Source organism: Vulpes lagopus, chromosome 19 (genome assembly GCF_018345385.1).
Source record: "Vulpes lagopus strain Blue_001 chromosome 19, ASM1834538v1, whole genome shotgun sequence".
NCBI classification, from domain to species: Eukaryota; Metazoa; Chordata; class Mammalia; order Carnivora; family Canidae; genus Vulpes; species Vulpes lagopus.
Genome location: NC_054842.1, coordinates 4,815,130 through 4,835,474, shown reverse-complemented (window position 1 = coordinate 4,835,474; position 20,345 = coordinate 4,815,130). Strand labels below are relative to the sequence as shown.

At 39.0% G+C, this 20,345-nt stretch overlaps 1 pseudogene; it reads left to right on the top strand.

Moving 5' to 3' along the window:
* Positions 1-9,940: 9,940 nt before the first annotated feature.
* LOC121479041 overlaps positions 9,941-20,345 on the top strand; it is a 79,291-nt pseudogene continuing 68,886 nt past the window's right edge.

The following is a 20,345-nucleotide window of genomic DNA, read 5'->3' as shown; positions in this document are numbered from 1 at the left end:
TGTCCTGGATATCAAATAACTTCCAAGAAGTCTCTAGGACCCTCTTGACAAGCCCAGACCCTGTTCTATTCCTTTGCTCTCCAGGCTTGTTCTCCCCACCCTGATATAGATCTTTGCTAGAACATTAACGTTCCTCTTGAACTCCTTTGGGAAACTTGGCCCTTGACACACAACTTTGGACAGCCAGATCCACTCTGAATCATGAAACTGGGGACTCTGGCTGTGCTTGGAAAGTGGACCCACAGAAAGTAGCTCACTTAAAAGACTAAAAGTGAAATACGGAACATTCCTAATGAAAACTGTTGGAAACAGTCACCCCCAATCACTACCCAACTATCAAGTAGAGTAACAAGGGCTACATGATTTCCATGCAGTGTAACAAAGGCACCTCATCACATGATACATGAACTTGATGAATTTATAGCACTAACTGCTACACAACCAAAGGACAGCATTGTACTATGGAAAAGGCTTCACTCTGTAGCCAGCTGGTGCTGTATTCATCCTAAGTCTGCCAAGACAAAAATAATAAACATGTTTGAAAGTGCCTGCATTTAGTAACTACTAAGTAGGGTTATTTGTTTCATACCATTTGGTTAGCACCCTTACTATTCCAATAATCAGGACTATAATCATGGTCCCTGAAGGCCTAGGTAGCACAAACTAAAACACATTTGGGCTGAGAGAATTAAGAATTATCTTTATTTATTGTATTTCAATGATAAATAGAGGAAAAAATTTCCACAAGGTCATCTAAGCTCTAAAATTTCAAAATCAGCCCTAATTGCTCCCATCAGTTCTTTTTCCCAACACTGTTCCAACAGCCATCCACTTGGTCCATTGATGTGGATGGACCAAGAATCAGACAGTTGGGCATGCCCTTCCAAACCTCAGTTTTGTTACAGAAAAGGAGAAATGGCTAGTCATTGTCATTACTCCTATACTCTTTGCAAGAGGTCATAACTGAATTCAATGTCTATTGGTCAATTTTCAGGAAAGAGACAGCATCAGGAAACTTGATTCCTCTTTAAGTTAACAACTCTCATGAGTTATAGGAATTGGAAGCAAAATCTGAACATTTCCTTCCACTTCTGAGTCCACCAAGAGTTATAGACTAATATGACATTAGACCTGTATGCTATGACAACCACTATCCTCAATACCACACTAACCTTTTAAGATAAGGTTTTTAATTCATTTCACAGTTGGAAAAATGCAGGCCCAGAATAGATGAATGACACAACAAAGTTTCAAAATCAGATCTGAAAAGCTTGAAGCTCAGTTCCTCTAGACTATGAGTACTAAACTATAAGGAAATAGTAGTTCTTCTTCTCCTTTTCCCTCCTTCAGAAAGAGTCAGTTATCATCATAAAGAGTTTCCTTGACCTTAACTCAATTTTGACAAGGAAGGGATGAATCAAGAGCTATGAGTAAGGCCGTGAATGAGCACAGACACTGTTGAGGAAGGGTCTTTCCCCAATTCAGAGCCGTGAGCTCCCAACCAACATGGACAAAGGATCTGGTGGTGTTCCTATGTGTGCGCTCATCCTATTACTTTTCTTCTTGGGAATGTGGCTAGACTGCATTTCTCAGCTTCCCCTATAATGCAATGAGACCACGTGACTGAGTTCTACATTGACAGAACTTATATGCTGCCTTCAGGCCTGGCACTTCTCTCACAATCCTCATGTTCTCTTTCTTTCCTTGTCTCCAAGTCAGACACAGAAGATGTAGTGGAGATTTCTATCAGAGACCCAAAGGATCAGACAGTCCTGGGTCCCTGATTGACTACATAGAGTACAGCACCATTGTCTACTACTGCATTGGGCTCTGCAGTGGATGAGGCTACACCTATACTGTGTTAAGCAAAGGAGATTGGGAGGTTGTGTGTTACAGCACCCAGCGCATCCGAATACAGACCATCTCTCTCTGTAGTTTTACCACTTAGGCAGGGGTTGTGGTCTCCCCAGACTTCCTTCTCACCCCTCCAAAGAACACTTGTTGTCTTTCCACTGCTCATGAGCAGCTCTACTTCAGCCTGCACTGAAAAAATTAAAGAAGATGAAATTTAAATCAGTCCATTTTTTTCCTTGTTAGCAGCTCTTATCTGAAGAGAAAGCAAAAAAATAAAGTTCAAAGGAATCAGGAAGTTAAAATTATTGCTGAAATTGAGGTTTGGAAACCATCGTCTTCTGTGCTCTCTTCCCTTCATTAATCAACAACTGGCTTTTTTACCAGGCAGCACAGTCTAGACGGTCACTCCTGCCTGTACATTTGTCTCTGCTCCTTCTAGGTAGTTTTGGTTCCCTCGCTCACCATGATTCTCATTCTCCATCTGGATCAGATAAGACCCTGAATCAGGCAGGGTCCCGTCAAGTTTCAGAATTCAATTCAGATGGATGGCTAAGATGAAGAGATTCTTTGAAGGGAGGAGTTATAGAATTGTGGAAAAGGTTAAGGAAATCAACAAGAAATGTTGTACCAGTCAGAGAAGAGGAAAGCAAAACCCCTTTTCTGCCCCCATGTCTGATGGGACATGTCAAAGCAATACCGCTCCTGAGGTTCCATGAAGGTAGACTACGGAAGGCCACACAGTGGGCCATACAGTCATGAAAGGCACAGCTCCAGACAGAGGCCTGATGGCAGGGACACAGAGGGGGTAGACAAAGCCTCTATCTTCTTGTTCTCCAGTATAGGGCTTACCATTGTCCAAATCCACCTGGAAGCTGAAGAGCAAGGAAGCCCATTGAGATAGTCTATATGGGTCTTCCTTCAAGAGCACAGACAACAGAATAGGGAGAGAAAATGTGGGAGGGCAAAGAAAGAATAATAAATCCAAACCCCCACCTCATTGCTCGTCCCAGGCTCATTTTTCCTTTTCCTTCCAAATTCTTCAGAATCCAAAATGTCCTCTCCAAATTAAAACTTAATTTTCCATTAAGGTGGACAATCACAAGTGTATTAAAGAAGAAAGTAACTAGAAAAAGCCATTCAAATTAAGTAAGGAGTACATTTTAGTGCATATTTCAAATAATACTTAGTTTACCTTTTTCAAAAATCATACAGCACACTTTCCAGCACATTTTCCAGCTTCATTGAAGAATAATTGACAAATGAAAATGTATATATTTAGATTATACAATGTGATTATTTTATACACACACACATTGCAACACAATCATCAAGATCAAGTTAATTAACACATATGTCACCTCATGTAGTTAACTCTTTTTTCTTCTTTGTTCTAGTGAGAAGGCTGAAGATTTACTCTTAGCAAATTTCAAGTATATAATGCTACATTTTTAACTATAGTCACTGTGCTGTAATAGTAGATCATCAGAACTGATATAGCTGAAATCTTGTGCTCTTTTATCTATGTCTCCCCATTTTCTGCACCCTCCAACCTCTGGCAACCACCATTCTACTCTATGATTCTATGAGATTAGCTTTTTATTTTTTATTATTCCACATATAAGTGATACCATACAGTTTTTTACTTTCTCTGTCTGGCTTACTTCACAGAGCACAATGTCCCCCAGATTCATCCACATTGTAGCAAGTTTCCTTCTTTACGGACAAATAATAGACAAATAATAGTCCATTGTAGATATATACCACATTGTCTTTATTACTTCACCTGTCGATGAACACTTAAGTTCTTTCCATGCTTTGTCTAGTGTGAATAATGCTATAATTGACATGGAGGTGTATGTATCTCTTCATTACTGATTATTGTTTCCTTCAGATATATGCCCAGAAGTGGGATTGCTAGCTCTAGTTTAAATTTTTTGAGGAAACTCCATAGAGTTCTCCACACTGGCTAAACTAATTTCTATCTCATCGATTGTGCACAAAACTTTTATTTTCTCTACATCCTCATCAGTACTTGCTCTTTCTTGTCTTTTTTATAACAGCCATTCTGACAGGTGTGAGTTGATAACTCATTATGGTTTTGATGGCATTTCTCTGATTATTATGATGTTAAGCACCTTTTAATGCTATTGGCCATTAGTATGTCTTTGAAAAAGCGGTCTGTTCAAATGCTTTGCCCTTTATTTATTTGTTTGCTTGTTTATTTATTTTGCTATTGAGTTACATGAGCTCCTTTCATATAGTTTGGAACTTGACTTATCAAATACATGACTTGAAAATATTTTTCTCCATTCTATAGGTTGCCTTTTCCTTTTATTGATTGTTTCCATTGCTGTGGAGAAGCTTTTCTAGTTTTATATAGTCCCACTTATTTATTTTAGCTTTTTTGCCTGTGCTTCTGACATCATATCCAAAAAATCACTGCCAAGACCAATATCATAGATATTTTTCCTTATGTTTTCTTCCAGGACTTTTATGGGTCTTCAATCCATTTGGGGTTAATTTTTGTAAGTGGCATAAGATAGGGTCCACTGTCATTCTTTTGTTTATGGATATCTAGTTCTCCCAGCATGATTTATTGAAGAGACTTTCCTTTCCCTATTGTATGCTCTTGGAGCCTTTTTTCAAAGGTTAATTGACTGTATACGCATTAAGTTTATTTCTGGGCTTTCAATTGTGTTCCCATTGGTCTATGTGCCTGTTTTCATGCCAGTACCACACTGTTTTAATTTTTAATTACTATAGCATTGTAATATAGTTTGAAATCAGAAGATGTGATGGATCGAGCTTTGTTCTTTCTTAGAATTGCTTTCTATTCAGGGGTTTTTGTGCCTCCATACAAAGTTTACATTGTTTTCAAACATTGTGAATGTAAAATATGGTGCTTTGCTATTATTGCTTCAACCTCCAATTCTCACTACAGACATCATTAACCAATTACAGTTCCCTCTCAAACTGAGTCTGGATAAAGCCTGAGAATCCTTCCCAAAGCAGCACTGTAAGTAGCCACTACTAAGCAATCACAATTTGGAGTTGAGGTATCTGCTACCTGCAACACTTCAATGGAGTAACTCTAAAATGACTCGAGTGCCCCCTCCTCTTGATCAGACACCAACTTCCAAATGGCAAGATGAGTAGAAAAAATTACTCAATGAGTAGAAAAAATTACTCAATGGCTCTTATTCTGAATGGCCAAACACTTGCTTAAAATAGACACCTGGGATCTGCATTTGCTGTTGTTGCAAAAATGTCACAATAGTAACTAGAGAAGCCAATTCCCTCTAAATGTAATTGACAAGGAGGTGATTTTCAGAATAGAAATTGTCAAATATCATGGATCTACTCTTAATATATATATCATCCCATATTGAGCACTTTACGAATGCTAATCCTCACATTAGTTCTACTTAGGTAATTATTACTATACCGATTACATGGATAAGCAAACTGAGCTAATGACAAATCATCCAGCCAAAGTAGTCATTTTTCAAATTAATAAACATAACCAGAGATCTGACATACATGGTGGTGGAAGGAGATCTGAATAGGAATCACCAGAACACAGTGTTAGTCTCAGCTCGCTATCTTTGTTGCTTCTACGTCAATGTGGTCACAGGAGCAAAGATCTGCTACCTCACGTGATTCTCTGGAAAATTTAAAAAGACAATGTAAAGGAAATATACAATGATATGATAAGAAAAAAGAGACCCAAGGATATATAATGATTTGTTCTCATGGCAACAATATGGCAAAACCAAGATGTTGGCTCCTTCACACCCCTTGTCCAGCAAGACCCCATCATGGAAAAAAACTGTGCAAGTATCTACAAAGGAGGACAAAATGGATCCACGTCCTTCCCCAGCTCACACTTCATCATGAGGCACACACATACAGATGTTTCTCACCTCTCAGCTTTATTGTCATTTTAAACGGAGAAACAACAATGAGGTAGTCCTTGATGAGTTTGAAATGCCTTATTCTCAGGGTAATTCATAGATTTGTCTAAAGGCCTTTGTTTCACAACATGCATTAGATAGGGGATCCACATAATAAACAGATGATAGTCACACAAAGAAACTATAACTATGAAACTATGCCCTGGATGGGTATAAACTTGGCAGACTTGGTTTAGATTGGGAGGAATCAAGGAAGCTTAACTGTCCTTAGATTAAATGAAGCTTAAGACTTATCATATTAAAGAAGACAGTGGATACCAGAAAGAATATACAAGTCAATAGTTTCCAACTAATTAATAAAGGACTTCCAGGTTCCTATCAAGGAAATTGTCATATTGAGAGGAGAATTTTCTATATTTCTTGGGTTCTCAAGAGCTGGGAGTTGATCCACAAACCAAAGGAAAAAAGAGAATTCAGGATATAATAAATCCCCACATGGGAACCACATGAGAAAGTCTAACCCTTCTAGTTTTATGCTGAATATGAAGAAGAGAAGGAGATGGAAAAGCAAATAGTCAGAAACCTATGCATTGGCTTTCCTCCAGGCTGAAATCCCACAGGGTTTATGCATAATGGTAACCTTCTAGTTAGCACAAGGATTCATGAGATCACTATAGGCTAGCAAACTACTTCCTAGATCATAGCTTGAGGGACTTTGCAATGTTTTAGGAGAAGCCCTCCATTCAGCTTGTCACAAATTCTAAAACATGTAGAGATTACTGGTATAGCATGCATGGAGGAAATTATCTAAATATAGGACCTGAGCTTGCATTCATTATGGTTGTGTGAAATAAGGAGAAAACCCAGAAGACTTCATGTGTCCTGATGAGGGGAAATGGAGGTACCAAGAACACTGTGAATCAACTGGGTGTGTGGTCCAAACAAAGAGATTATGGACAACCAGGACTTTGCAAAAGACTTCAGCTTCAGGTGACAGCATTCTCCTTGGAAGGCCAGACAAGGTGAGCCGTATGTAACCCAGCAGACACCACCTAATGGCTCAAGAACTAGCCAAAATCATACAGTCCATGGCAGAAGCCAGCAAGAACCCAAAGAAAGCACAAAGATCCCTATAAATGCATCTAAAGATTTGTCTCCCAACATCATAAAGATATATAAACCTCCCCATGCCAAAAAAAGTAAGCACTACCATCTTGGGAAAGACAGAAAAGAATAATGAGGGCTGGGACTTTCTCCAGAAAAATACTGAGTTACCTCAAAAATGCAGTTTAAAACAAAAACAGGGAGGCATATCTGAAAAGTGTATTTTGCAACTCTAGTGATGGATAGGAAGGGAGGGCAGGTTGTTTCTCATTAATACTAATATTAAAGTTACAGAGAAATAAAGTGACATTGTCTTTGCATACATGGCTAGAACCATGTCCAAGTACAAACCTACAACAAATGCCACCAAACGCCTGCTGCTTAAAGAAGGCTTCCAGCATCACATGGGTCCCAGTGCTTCTCATCATGTTCTAACTACTTCACTCACTCTACCATGCTCACTTGTTACTGTTTTTTGTACCTCAAACCAATTTCTTATATTTCTTCTTATGTTTAAGGAAAACTTTTCAAATAATTATGCTCATATCAGCTACATGGGTGGTAAATATTTTGAGTGCTTGACTTATCAAAAATATCTTTAATTGAAAGTTTGGCTGGGGGCCTATTCAGAATTTGAGGTTTATCATTTTCCTCAAAAAAGACACAGGATTTCTTCACTCTTGATGGTGAGAAGTCTAATGTCAAGCTGATTCTCACTGCATCTCAGGTAACCTGCTTTTAATTTACTGGAATTTTTATAACATTCTTTGTATCCTTGGAGTTTTCTACTTTAACTTGACTTCTAAGTGTGGATCTTTTTTTCGGTATCCTGCTCAGTGTGGTAAGAACATTACACTCTGAAGACTCTTCTTTCTTCACTCCTGAGAAACTTCCTCTACTGTCTATTGCTTTCTTCCACTTTATTGTCTCTGTCCTCTTTCTGGAACTCCTAATGGATGAATATTTAACTCATTATTGCTCAATTGTTTGTATATTATTATTTTTTGGTACTGAAAACGGGATATAATCTACATTTCTAGCTATAAGGCATTGTTTAAATATATCATTACTCATTCATTGGTGACACATAAAGTAGCTTTTAAAATGATGCTTTAAGGGCAGCCTGGGTAGCTCAGTGGTTTAGCACTGCCTTCAGCCCAGGGCCTGATCCTGGAGACCGGGGATCAAGTCCCAGGTCAGGCTCCCTGCATGGAGCCTGCTTCTCCCTCTGCCTGTGTCTCTGCCTCTCTTTCTCTCTCTGTCTCTCGTGAATAAATAAATAAAATCTTTTAAAAAAAATTTTAAAAATGATGCTTTAGAAGGACATCTAGTTGGGCATGCTGTTTAAGCAACAACAATGACGACAAAATTAAACCACAAATGTAGTAGAAGAAAGCATCAGGTAAAAGGAAGTTGTAATGTCAGATGAAGGAAGAGTTTTCCAAATATAATACAAAATGATTAAGGACAAACTGACAAATCTGAAGGCATGAAGTTTTATATGTATTTTGCTCTTTTTGATAAAATTTATCAAAGTATTAATACACATAGAGAAAAGTGCATGAATTGATAAACTTTCACAAACTGAACAAACTCTATAACCAGCACCCAGATCAAGAAAGAGAACATTAGTAATTCCCCAATGGCCCTCATGCCACCTCTTCTCAGTACCTCCCCAAGGGCAGCCACTCTCCTGACTCCATGACATAGATGGCATTGCCCATTTTGAACTTTGTATATGTGTTACATGTAATTAATATATAAAAATTAATATATACAATATAATAATATAATTATAACATAATACACATTATGTATTGATATAACTAATATCATTATAATGTGCTCTTCGTGGCTGGCTGCTTTTGCACAACCGCACGTTTATGAGATTCAGCCATGCTGCCTGTAACTGCAGTGAGTTCGTTCTCTTTACTGCAACTTTCCCACATGTGACTCTTCTCTGACTTATATCCATCCCCCTGTTGAAAGAATGACCTCTTAGACTTTTGTTTTCTGCTATGGGAGATTTCCCTGACTTACCTTCCAGCGTGGCTCTTTAGGCTCTTTAACCCTGGCTTCTTGAGTTCTTATGTAGTCAGTCCTTTGATTTCTTTTTTCACTTTAATTGAACACATTTTGAGTTTCCAGGGATTCCTTTTTTCTTTTTCTAATGCTTGTTGTTTTTCATTAACAACATCTTGTTCTTTTTTAAATAGGAAAAATAGACAATATTCATCTGTCTCTCTGTTTAAGGATATTAATAGAACTTTCCAGTTCTTTTTTATTTCTCAACTATTTCTGCCTCTTCCACAGAAGATTGCTCTGCGTTTTTGTTTTGTTTTGTTTTTCATATTGATCCTTCCTTTTTGCGATACTGCTTTTTCTTAAATGTTTGGCAATTCTTGCTTGAGATTTCATATTCATGAGCAAAGAGCGAAATCTCATCTACAGTTGGGTAGGTCTGTCTCCTTCCCCAACTGGGGCAACTGAAGGCAGGTTCTGAGCAGGACACAGAGGTTGGTGACTGCAAACTTCCCTGTGCACTTCAGGGCTGGAGAGTGTTTCTCCAGTGGTTGGCACAGTCCCCCTTAACTGCCATGGTAGGAAGGCATGGGAGTCGTGTTGGAATGACTTCTTGGGTGGAGCTGCTTTGTTCTTGATGTCCTTATTTCTCTCTTTCTACTGTTAATTTCTGCCTAATTCATTTCTAATCTGCTCTGCTTTTCTCCAGGTCCCCCAAACCATAGGAGGATACCTTCCTAGAGAGAACACATGTTTTCTTTAGAGACTAGTTCTTGGATTTCATGCCATTATCATATGCTTTATGTATAATGGAGAATGGGAGAAAGAGGGACATCTCCAAGAGACTCAGCTGTTATAATTTCATTTTTTTTAATTACTAACCCTGGTGGTCACAGCATTTTGGATTTGTTGATCTCGACCTCAAAACCTTTTCTGTTCTCCCTTAAGAAGACTGCTTTCATGTGCTTCAGACTAGTGCTTCTCAAGTTCTGTTACTGCCATCAAACTGATCACATCTGTCTTTTATCATCTAGGATAATGGCATAATGAATGCCATTTACAGATACTATAGTAAGGTGGGAAAGAAGCCTGCGATGAAGTGGAGCACCATTGACAGGTGGCCCACACACCCCCTCCTCATTCAGTGCTTTGCAGACCACATAGTGAAAGAGCTGGACCACTTTCCACTTGAGAAGAGAAGTGAGGTGGTCATTCTGTTTTCTGCTCACTCGCTGCCGATGTCTGTGGTCAACAGAGGGGACCCCTATCCTCAGGAGGTGGGTGCCACTGTGCAGAGAGTCATGGATAAGCTTTTTTTTTTTTTTTTTTTTTTTTTTTTTTTTTAGGGTCTGGTGAAACCAGGTGAGAACTAGAAGGGGACTCAAGCCCACGGGCTAAGCCCACAGTCAGGTTATCAGAACTAGAGCCTGAGATGAGATGAAGGCCAATCTTGTAGCAAAGAGCCTCAGTGTTAGGACATCCTGTGGACTGTATTGAGCACACTTGTATCTATTTCACCAGAACAGAGTAGGTCCGCCAATAGTTGGTGGGGGTAACCCTGCCTTTAGGAGAGAGTGGCTCCAGCCATGGATAAAATGAATCCACTGAAGCTGAGAACCAAGCAGGCTTGCCATGTGTCACCTACGCGTCTTTTGGGAGAGAAAGAAAGGCCCAAGAGAAAAAAAGAAACACGTAAGCAAATATGCCATTATCCTAGATGGGTCTCTTTCCACGTTTTCCTTGACCTGGGAGTCACCAAAAGGATTCAGCTTTCTGTGAAAAAAGGGGTAAACGTTCTCTTTTGCTGATAATTTCTGTCTTTGTCTTCCAGCAATATTATATTTAAATTATTGGGGTTTTTTTCCTCTGTAATACACTTTATTTATTTTAAATTCCAGTATAGTTAGCATACAATGTTATATTAGTTTTAGGTGAACAACAGAGTGATTCAACAATTTCTATACATTACTTAGCACTCATCAAGACAAATACCCTTAATGCCCTTCACACATTTTGCCTAATCCCCAACCCTCCTGCCCTCTGGTAAGCACTAGTTTGTTCCCTATAGTTAAGAGTTTGCTTCTTGGTTCTTTTTTTTTCTTTTTTCTTTTCCTTTTCTTTTCTTTTGCTTAATTCATTTGTTTTGTTTCTTAAATTCCACATATGAGTGAAATCATATGGTATATGCCTTTCTCTGACTGATTTATTTCACTTAACATTATTCTCTAGTCCATCCATGTCACTGCAAATGGCAAACTTTAATTCTTTTTTATGGCTGAGCAATATTCATTGTGTATGTAAATACCAAATCTTCTTTATCCTCTCATCCATCAGTGGACATTTGGATTGCTTCCATAATTTGGCTACTGTAAATAATGCTGCAGTAAATGTAAGGGTACATATATCCTTTTGAATTAGTGTTTTCACATTCTTTGGGAAAATACCCAGTAGTGCAATTATTAGATCATAGGGTAGTTCTACTTTTAAATTTTTGAGGAACTTCCATACTGTCTTCCACAGTGGCTGCACTACTTTACATCCCCATCAATAGTGCAAGAAGATTCCTTTTTCTCCACATTGTTGCCAACACTTGTTTCCCATGTTTTTTATTTTATTCATTCTGGCAGGTATGAGGTGATATCTCATTGTCATTTTGATTTGCATTTCCCTGGTGAAGAGTGATGTGTCTTGGCCATCTGGAGGTCTTCTTTTGAGAAATGTCTGTTCATGTCTTCTTCCCATTTTTTAATTGGATCATTTGGGTTTTTTTTGTTTTTGTTTTTTTTTTTTTGTTTTTTTTTTTTGGTGTTGAGTTGTATAAGTTCTTCATATATTTTGGATACTAACTCTTTACCAGATAGGTCATTTGCAAATATCTCCTCCCATTCAGTAAGTTGTCTTTTAGTTTTGTTGGCTATTTCCTTTGCTGTGCAGAAGCTTTTTATTTTGATGTAGTCCCAATAGTTTATTTTTTGCTTTTGTTTCTCTTGCCTCAGGAGACATATCTAGAAAGATGTTTTGGCCAATGTCAGAGAAATTACTGCCTGTGCTCTTCTAAAATTTTTATGGTTTCAGGTCTCACATTTAGGTCCTTAATCCATTTTAAGTTTATTTTTGTGTATGGTATAAGAGAATGCTAGAAAGTGGTTCAGTTTCATTCTTTTACATGCAGCTGTTGAGTTTTTTCAATACCATTTGTTGAAGAAACTGTCTTTTTCTCATTGCATATTCTTACCTCCTTTGTCAAAGATTAGTTCACCACAACATCATGGCTTTATATCTGGGCTTCCCCCCCCCCCTTTTTTGTGCACTTTTTAAATTTAAATTCAGTTAGCCAACATATAGTACATCATTAGTTACAGATGTAGTGTTCAATAATTTATCAGTTATGTACAACAACCAATGCTCATCACAGTACATGCCCTCCTTAATGCCCATCACCCAATTACCACATCCCTCTACCCATTTCCCTTCCAGCAACTCTGTTTCCTATAGTTAAGACTCGCTCATGGTTTTTCTCCATCTCTAATGACTTCCCATTCAGTTTTCCCTCCCTTCCTCTATGACCCTCTGCGCTGCTTCTAATATTCCACATATGAGTGAAACCATATGATAATTCTTTCTTCGATTGACTTATTTCACTCAACATAATACCCTCCAGTTGCATTTCTGAGCTTTCTATACTATTCTATTCATCTATGTGTTTATAAATTATTGTTCTTAATTTTTCCCTTTGTCTTTTTGGGGACTTTTGGTAAAAAGGAAGACTAGACATATCAGTCTGTCATCTTAAATCAGAAACCAGATGTGCATTTTTGTAGGTCACCCCAGTGAATGTGAGGAGAATGAATGCAAGAGAGAAATATGGCCTCAAGAAGACATGGTTGCAATAATCCAGGCATGATACAAAAGGTCCTTAAGTTCAAATTGAGGTAGTCATAGTGTAGAGGGATGGAAAGATTTATTAAGAATTATAGAAGTGAAATCAACAGGAATTGGTAAGAGATTAGACATGGGAATTGAGAGGAAAGCTTCAAGATGACCCCCGAAGGCTGATGTAACCAATGGACAACAGTACCATTGACTGTGTTGGCACTTAACAGGGAATATAGTAGTTGTTGTTGCTGATGTTGTTTTTGCTATTATGTAAAGATGGCATTCTAATGCTTCCAATAATTGCTGATTGTAGCCTAAGCATTCCACAAACTGAAAAACTCAAAATGTCCAGGTTGAATCCAGTAGAACAGTCTGTGCATTTTCAGAGTCAATCTTACCAATGAGACACAAAAAGGACTCCCTGGGGACTTCCCCTGCCAAGCTCAGGAAATAGATTTCAGTAACTTTCAGAAGGCTCAGACCTTGAACTGTTTCTTGGGCTAGTAAACTGCCTGGGCTTTGTCTCCGAAATAAGTTTTATGGTAACTTGCATGAATTTTGAGAAATGAAGTATCTTGTGTGGAAGTTTAATCTTTTTATTTCCTCTGGTATCCTCCAATATAACTAACTTCATGTCAATAAATGCTATATTTTTATAGCATACAAAATCTGGACTGTTATATTTTGATGCTGTTTGCACCCCATATGGAGGCAGTCTTCAGGGAGGATGCTAATATCTGATTTCAAGTGGGAAGAAGGAATTAAGAGTGTATTTCCAGAAGCAAGAAAAAGTGGAAAATGAACTCACATAAGATAGTCTCCAAACCTGAAGTCTAGGCCCTGTCACTACATGCTCCCCAACGCTTCCTTGAATGTCTACCAACCCCTTAGCTGATGTATGATTACAGCCGACTGAAGGATGATCTGAAGAATAATTCCTCTGTTCCAAACATCCCGTAAGAGAAATGCTCAGCACTTTGAGGGCATTTTGTAGAAAACTACCAGGGCTTGTTTAACCACTTGGATGCTCAAATCCAGGGCTAAAGTCCTAGAAGCTGATGCCTGCCTCTTTCTTCAGCACTTTCTGAACTTATAAAGCACCTTCACTTCAACAAGGTTATCTCTGTTTCCTGGGACAGGCAAGAGAGGGTATATTAGCTCCACTGAGTAGAAGAATAGACTAGAGATTTTAAAAGAGCATGCCCCAAGTTTCACAGCCAGAAGGTCAGGAAAACCCCAGACTTCCAAGTCCCAGTTTCATGCTCAGTGGTACCTCTCAAAAGGCTGCAGCCCTTCTTCATGATTTTGTACTAGCCATGAATATTCCAGCAGACCAGAAAGCAGCCTTATTGATGTTATTCTCTGCTAAAGAAAAAAACAAATGATCTGTTCAGTTCAATCTCTCTAATTTAAAGATGACTTTGTGTAAATGGGGAGGCAGGGAGACAGTAATTTGGATTTCCAGCTAAGATGTTATGCTACATTTAAAATTGCATTCTAATCACATTGTATGGATTATCTCCAAGTAATGTCCACAAACTAATGAGACCAAATCTGACATGAAATTCATAACCATTGATCCCGGCTTCAATTTGCTGTTTGTTTATGCACACAGTATAGAGTCCAAAAAGGTTACTCAAGCCTGGCCCATTGTCATCTGCCATGCTGTTCTGGTTCATCTGTGTGTGAGAAAGAGGTGTGTACACACCCTTAAGGGTGTACAAGTAGGCATGTGTGTATTTAGATGTCTGTATGTATGTCTTAAGAGTGTAAGGAGGTATTTAATTGTGCTATGAGTAATCTATTTTAAGCCTTCAACTGCTCTTCTCTAAAATGAAAAAGAGAGAAAAGAAAAAATAAACACATAACTTTGCTTAATTTCCCTACAAGCAGAGTCTGACACAAGGGTTGAAAAGCTTGTGATTTACGGAGAAAGAATGAGGAAATCAGGATGGGTCAGGGGAAGGAGGTAAGCCATAAAGTGCTCTCAGATGGAGACAGGCTTCAGCCTGATTCTCCTGGGAGATCTGGAGCACTGGCCCTACTGTGAGATCCAAAAACTGGCTCTTTGTCCCCTTGTCCGTCCTTCACTGGCTGTAGACTATATGCTGCAGGAAATAGAAAGGGTACATAACATCTCAGACAAGACAGCTCTTGGGCTGAATTTCCAGACAAGGCAGATACAAGCCAGTAGCAGCCAACACTAACAACATCTGGGAGCAGGTGCTGAGCCAGTAAAGGGAATCCAGTCTCAGCACTAAGAGTGTCCATTAGATATTACATGTGCTTTCATTCTGTGAAAAACAAACTCAGAGTAAAGTTTATGTCTGCATATTTTGATCAGCAGCCTTATCCCAAGAGATTAGAAACCACTTTGGTTGGGAACAAATATCAAGGTTAAGTGAGGTCTATAGGTCCACTGGTGGTCTCATGCTATGGTAATAAGAGTCCAAGACAAAAACTGATTAAATCTGAGGAAGATATGTAGTCACATTAGTGACATTGTGCCAGTGTCAATTTCCTGATTTTGATAATGCACTTTAGTTTTGTAGGATGTTACTTTTGGGAGAAGTTGGGTGATAGATACATGGGAACTCTCTATACTATTTTTAGAACTTCTTGTGAGTCCATGATTATTTCAGAATAAAAAGTTTTTCAAAAGCATAAGATCTGGAGTCAGAATATGAGGTTTGAGGTGTTGTTCCAGTAGCAATGAGCTATGCCATCTGCTGTTACAGCCACTTTGATGGGCACCACCATGCTTTATTTTTCTATGTGTTTCCTGTCATATCTCAGGGCCTGGGCCCCTTGCAAAATGATGAAGGTAGAAATCAGTCATGATCCGATGAATGGATGAGGGAATAAATAGTTGACTTTGACAAACTCCCCAAGTCTCAACTTCTGCATCTGCCTATCGAGTGATTGCAAATACCAAATGCTTTCACATAAAAACAGTGCTTTTTGTGATCTAAGATTGTTCTTTACATGTAAGCAGGACTCAGGCCAGCCTGGTGGGCTCAGTATCACCTGGGGAAAAAGCATGGAAATGCAGATTCTCTGACCTAATTCAGGATATCTGGGATGAGGCCCCTGGAACCTGCAGTTTCAATCAACTCACTCAACTACTAGGTTCATGTAGCACAGTCTGAGATCTATGTGTGGCAAAGATTCCAGCATGTTATTTTGTTGTTGTTGTTGTTGTTGAACTGGGCTGGATCCAGCGGTCTGATTTTTTTAAATTATAAATTTATTTTTTATTGGTGTTCAATTTTCCAACATATAAAATAACACCCAGTGCTCATCCCGTCAAGTGCCCCCCTCAGTGCCCATCACCCAGTCACCCCCACCCCCCTGCCCACCTCCCCTTCCACCACCCCTAGTTCGTTTCCCAGAGTTAGGAATCTCTCGTGTTCTGTCTTCCTTTCTGATATTTCCCACTCATTTTTTCTCCTTTCCCCTTTATTCCCTTTCACTATTTTTTATATTCCCCAAATGAATGAGACCATATAATGTTTGTCCTTCTCCGATTGACTTATTTCACTCAGCATAATACCCTCCAGTTCCATCCACGTCGAAGCAAATGGTGGGTATTTGTCGTTTCTAATGGCTGAGGAATATTCCATTGTATACATAGACCACATCTTCTTTATCCATTCATCTTTGGATGGACACAAAATGACTAGAAGGAAAACCTCACCTCAAAAGAAAGAATCAGAAACAGTCCTCTCTCCCACAGAGTTACAAAATTTGGATTACAATTCAATGTCAGAAAGCCAATTCAGAAGCACTATTATAAAGCTACTGGTGGCTCTAGAAAAAAGCATAAAGGACTCAAGAGACTTCATGACTACAGAATTTAGATCCAATCAGGCAGAAATTAAAAATCAATTGAATGAGATGCAATCCAAACTAGAGGTCCTAACGACGAGGGTTAACGAGGTGGAAGAACGAGTGAGTGACATAGAAGACAAGTTGATGGCAAAAAGGGAAACTGAGGAAAAAAGAGACAAACAATTAAAAGATCATGAGGATAGATTAAGGGAAATAAGTGACAGCCTGAGGAAGAAAAATCTACTTTAAATTGGGGTTCCCGAGGGCGCCGAAAGGGACAGAGGGCCAGAATATGTATTTGAACAAATCATAGCTGAAAACTTTCCTAATCTGGGAATGGAAACAGGCATTTAGATCCAGGAAATAGAGAGATCCCCCCCTAAAATCAATAAAAACCGCTCAACACCTCGACATTTAATAGTGAAGCTTGCAAATTCCAAAGATAAAGAGAAGATCCTTAAAGCAACAAGAGATAAGAAATCTCTAACTTTTATGGGGAGAACTGTTAGATTAACAGCAGACCTCTCCACAGAGACCTGGCAGGCCAGAAAGGGCTGGCAGGATATATTCAGGGTCCTAAATGAGAAGAACATGCAGCCAAGAACACTTTATCCAGCAAGGCTCTCATTCAGAATGGAAGGAGAGATAAAGAGCTTCCAGGATAGGCAGAAACTGAAAGAATGTGTGACCTCCAAACCAGCTCTGCAAGAAATTTTAAGGGGGACTCTTAAAATTCCCCTTTAAGAAGAAGTCCAGTGGAACAATCCACAAAAACAGGGACTGAATAGGTATCATGATGACACTAAACTCATATCTTTCAATAGTAACTCTGAACGTGAATAGGCTAAGGACCCCATCAAAAGGCGCAGGGTGTCAGACTGGATGTCCAGCATGTTATTAACCTGCTAAGTCAGAGAAGAGAAAAGAAAAGTGAGGAAAGGGAGACAGAGGAGGAGAGAGCAAAGAGGTGATCTGGAATGGAGTGTTACTTGGCAGGGGGAGCTGTCAGCATTTCCTCCAGCCCTCTTAGTCTAGAGTGCTAACCAAGCCTCCCTCCAGCAGGGGAGACACAGAGAACAGCTAAAGCTCCATGCAGCCCAACTGCCCATGAGCCCAGTGATTTGAAGATGTGTGCAGGCCCCTTCTGCCTATCCCCAACGTATCTTAGGAATTTGCCAGATATAAAATGACTCACTTTGATTCCAGAAGAAATTTTTAAAAGCAGGTAGTGTTGTTGCTATATATAAAAAGTCTGTTGTTATGGAAACTTGTCTCAAGTCAAGCTCTTTTTAACAAAATACGAGTTTTCTTCTCCACATTTGTCTGAATCATTTCATAAGAATAGAAGGAAGACATGTGTAAGAAAGACATTAGTGTGAAGCTCAGGGGAGAAACGAAAATTTGCAGTACCTTAGTACCCAGACTAGAATGCCAGTTTTACACTTCTAGAACTTATCCAGCATCCTTCTCTCATTCCACCAGTGTCTAAATCACAATTTCTTTTTTATTTCACACAAAAAAAATAAGGATCAGATTTGGAAATGGCATCTTCCTTTTTTAATGGATTATATGGGAGGGCCCTTGGCATATGACTTGAACTAGATCAGGTCACTCTCAGGTAAATGTGTTTGAGTGTTCAAAGTGTGTGCATGTGTGTACATACATGTGCACACTTGACCCATAAAGATGAGAGAGGTATGTGGTGTGAATGTGTGTGAGTGTACATATATGTGCGTGCTTGACTCACAGGGATGAGAGGTGTATGTGTAAATGTGTGAGCATGTGTATGCATGTGTAAAAAGTGGTGGCTCCCACTCTCTGAGGAATGACTTCTCTGATCCAGAAAGATCTCCTACATCTGTTTCCTTCTTTTTACATCCTACAGTCCTGGATGGTACCTTCAGGGATGCAGGAGAATAGCATTGGGCTTGGGATCAAAAGATCTGGGTAAACAAATGACTTAACTGTCTAATTTTCAAGTTTGGGAAAATACTACTTGCCTTGATCTCTTCATAAGGAGGTTGTGGGGATATCATAAAAGAGCAATTGTGGTGGTGCATTGTCAACTCCAAGGCAGGATGCAAATGTCAGTTGTTCCTATTGTTGCACATGTCTCAAATACTCTTACCCTAAAGGGTCCTTCTCAGACAATCATCATATGGTTTTACTCATACGGGGAATATAAGAAATAGTGAAAGGGGTTATAAGGAAAAGGAGGGGAACTGAGTGGGAAAAACTAGAGAGGGTGCAAACCACGAGAGACTCTTAACTCTGGAAAACAAAGCGTTGTGGAAGGGGAGATGGGTTGTGGGATGGGGTAACTGGGTGAAGGGCACTGAGAAAGGTGCTTGATGGGATGAGCACTGGGTGTTATATGCTGGCAAACTGAGCTTCAATAAAAAACAAATGAAAAAATTAAAATAAAATAAAGAAATCTTTGGGGAAAAGTTTTAAAAATTAAATAAATAAAAAATAAAGGGTCCTTCTCTGCTTTGACAATTTAGGGAAACCCTCTCTGGGTGTCCCTCGGGATCATAGTGCATAGGACAACACTTATGAGAAACATTACCTGCCAAGCAGTATGCTAAGTGATCTTATTTAATTAGCCCTTAACTTCTGAGGTAGGCATTATTGTTCTACCTTTCAGAGGAAGCAGATTCTTGAGGTGGCTGAGTAACTATCCCAAAATTGTATAACCAGTAAGCAGCTAGATAAGTAGTATTCCCGTATAAAGGTGATTTCACAGCCTGTGCTGTCCTAAGGCATCCTGGGCTGTCATCTATGCCACTGCTTTGTGAGGTAGTTTCCTGAGCCCTTGTCTGCCATCTCATATCTCTTTACTTGTTTTGTTTTGTTTTGTTTTTTTACTTCTGAGGACTGAATCAACATATCTACTCAATTAATTTCATTATCTCAAAACTGGAAATTGAGAAAAAGCATATTTGTGGGCTGCCATAAGGAGCCACGTTTTCATCGTCATTTTTCCACATTCCATTCTGCCCAGAATATGATGCAGAATGCCTTTCCCAATGCAGTCCAAATTTATCAGGCATGCATGAGAGTGTGTGTGTGTGTGTGTGTGTGTGTGTGTGTGTATTTGCTATCAGACTGATTGCAATGTTCATCAAGGTCACTGATTCTCTCTCTCATCTATTTGGCAATTGATGTAAGATTCCAAAGAGGTGCACTTTTGTTCTGGAAACGCAATACAAGTAGTCTGAAAAAGCCAACACGCACATGATGTTAAACTTAAAAATTTCTGTAATCAGTGCTAATTTGACATGATGGCATGCGACACTTTTTATCTCCAAAGCTCTTTGCAAAAATTAATTACCAATTAATCCGAAAACTTAGAGCATTATTTATTTATTATCTGTGCGCTCTGAACTTGAAAATGTTTGTATTTAAAAGTATGGCTACTAAAACTATTCCATAATACTTTAAAGGGAGAAGGTAAGGGATTTTTCAAATCATTTGCCATGAAGGTCAGATCACCAGTATGTCAGTGAGATAAGACTGTGTCAGGGTATTCTGAGAACCATTAGCATCTCCCTGGGAAATGCTACACAAACATTCAGTTGGAAGTTTGCTGAAGAAATATCTCCAAAACAATAATGTCAATCACTCTAGAGCAATGAGCTCTGTCTTGAGAGAGTGGGCGGTCTGCCCTGTTTTTCAGAGTCTGAGGGGCTTCTTGTTATAGCTACTCCCTGCAATAGTGCTTTATGGGAAGGAAACTGGATT